This window comes from Mesoplodon densirostris, chromosome 15 (assembly GCF_025265405.1).
Source record: "Mesoplodon densirostris isolate mMesDen1 chromosome 15, mMesDen1 primary haplotype, whole genome shotgun sequence".
Taxonomy (NCBI): Eukaryota; Metazoa; Chordata; class Mammalia; order Artiodactyla; family Ziphiidae; genus Mesoplodon; species Mesoplodon densirostris.
In genome coordinates this window covers 20,971,561-20,974,117 of record NC_082675.1, presented here as the reverse complement: position 1 = coordinate 20,974,117, position 2,557 = coordinate 20,971,561, and positions in this window count along the sequence as shown.

Below are 2,557 nucleotides of genomic sequence, written 5' to 3'. Positions count from 1 at the left end.
TAATAACAGCAGATATTTCATGAGTGTTAGCTTCATGTCAGGCACTTGGCATGCAAGATCCCATTCTGTCCCCCAGGCAAGCCCAAGAGATAGGTAACTTCGTGGCTATTGATCCCTGTTCATGAGATGACAGTCCTGAGGCTCAGAGAAGTTTAGTTATTTGCTCAAGGCTGCAGAGCTACTAAGTGTTGCAGTGAGAATCTGAATCCAGGTTACGCTGACCCCAGAGTTTGTTCGCTTAACCGCCAACCTTCATTGCTGCCCATCCCTCAGGGGGCCCTTCCTCTCCAGGCATCGAGGCCAGGGAAGGCTGCCTGGAAGAGTGCCATTTAGGTGATGCCTGGGAGGACAAGAGGGCTTTAAATTCCCCCTTTAAGAGAATTAGCCATTTTCCACAAGGAGATTTCCTCAAGAATAAAGGGCCCCAGAGACATTAAAAGGAAACTCATAAAAAATTCATCTCTGAGTAGTAATTGCATCATAAAAAGTATTGAGTTGGAGTGCAAATGCAAATTGGGCCGTGTAAATTAATGATGTAAACAGTTGGATGGAGGGCACACATCCAGAGAATGTCCTACTCCAGCCTCCTCGATGTGCGAGGCAAAGCGGGCAGGGGGGCCATGTGCCCTGAGGTTTGAGGGACATTCTCAGACCATCAGTGGCCACTGTCTCAGACCCCAAATCCTTTAGCGCCTCTTGGAGATGTGGGTGAGCTCTCTGTTTCCATCAGCACTTTCTGAACACCTACTGTGTGCAGGGATGGAGCCCCCTTCTTCCTCCCTCCCTCCCAGTTCACTCCACGTGAACTTGCTCAGACTGGAAAATGAAGACGGATGTTTATTGTGAACTTGTGGGTCCACATGGTTATTCGTGTCTTGCTTGGTTTGCTGGGGGTCTTGGCGTGTACCTCCGGTACATTCAACAAGCATGTATTGAACACCGACTATGTATAGGGTGGCGCCCGACCTCAGCTCTCAGAGCCGGTCACAGGAGGTCAGCAGGGACCCAGACAAGACTGGAGGGGTGGGGAGCAGCTCCAGGCAGAGGCAAGCTGGATCACGCCCCTTCTGGAAACCACATGTAGTTGAGTATGGCTGGAAATTGGGGGCTGACAGTGGCGGTGATGAACCTGGGGGGTTAGAACATTCTGGAGGACCTTGTGTGTCTCCCTAAGGAGCTGGGACTTGATTGCCGCTTGGAGAAAATGCAGCCTTCGCTGTCCCCCTGCCAAACTCTGATTCTTGGTCACACAAGAGGTGGGACCTGCAGTTTGTGGGTCTCGTTGAAGTTCAGACGAGGGGCCCCATAACCTTCCTGTGGTTTTTAAACTGTGTTCCATGGCACCCCAAGGTTCTCTGCCTTTCTGGCAGCTCCACGGTGAGGAGTAAGAGTGAGGTTTAAGTGGGCAATGTTCTGGAACCTCCCCTGTTTTAGCCAGATCAGCTCTACCTTTATCATTTTGTGTGTGTGTGTGGGGTTTTAAATTCCGCGTAAGATTTCATGTAGAAAGAGATTCCGTTGCTTACATAGGAATGACTCCCACTTAATGCAGAGTAATGTCCAAATTTTTCAAGACCTTTCATGACCCAGACCAAACCCATTTCTCCAGGCTCAGCTAAACCATTTCCCACCCCCTGCCTCTTACCGCTCTGCACCCCAGCCTCGGGCTACACAGATACTTGCCAAGCCACAGACACTTTCTGCTCCTCTGTGCCACCACCCCTTTCCTCATCCTGTTCTTTCTTCGAGGCTGACTTCAAATCCTTCTTCCTCCAGGAAGCCCTCTCTGACCCCTTCAAGTGTCTCTGGCATTGCCGATACACCTTGGGTATTCCCCCCAGAGAGCTCTGATCCACCCAGAGTGAGAGCCTCTTTCTGCTGACTTCGAAAGTCTTTGACGTGGTCATCACCGGGGTCCAATACCAGGCTGGGCATTTGGCAGATCCCCAGAAATGAGAGCAAATGGGTACCGGGAAAGAATGGAGAAAGGGTGGGCTTGGAAAATATATAAGTTAAAGGATGTATGGTCAGATAAATGGATGGGAAGGAGAGGAGACGGGAGGGAGGAAAGATGGAAAGAAGGAAAGGTGGATGGAAGGATGGGAAGGAGGAAGGAAAGAGGGGTAGACGGAAGGAAGGATGGTGGCAGGGCGCACACGCAGACAGCTGGGGGGACGCCACGTTCCACTTTCCCCACCTTCCCAGTGCCCTCTCTGCCCTCACCGCCCTCCCTCCCTCCTGCCTCCATCACAGAGCCAGCCCCTGACATGCCCTCGCCTGCACAGTGATTACTCCTTGAGCAGCCTCCCGTATCCTGTTCCTGCTCTTCCTACAAGCAGAGAAGCAGAAAAATCCATCCTGATGAGGAGGCAGCCACCCACCCTCCCCCGTCTTTGCAGCCTGTAACTCTCGAGCACTCAGGCAGAAACAGGCAGTCAATTTTTTCCAGGGTTGAGCGCTGGCTGTAAGCCACAGCCCTGCAGGGTGACAGGGGAGGCGGGGGCCGCTCGGGTGGCAAGACCATTTCTCCTCCATCCTGGGGGCAGCGCCTCATGCC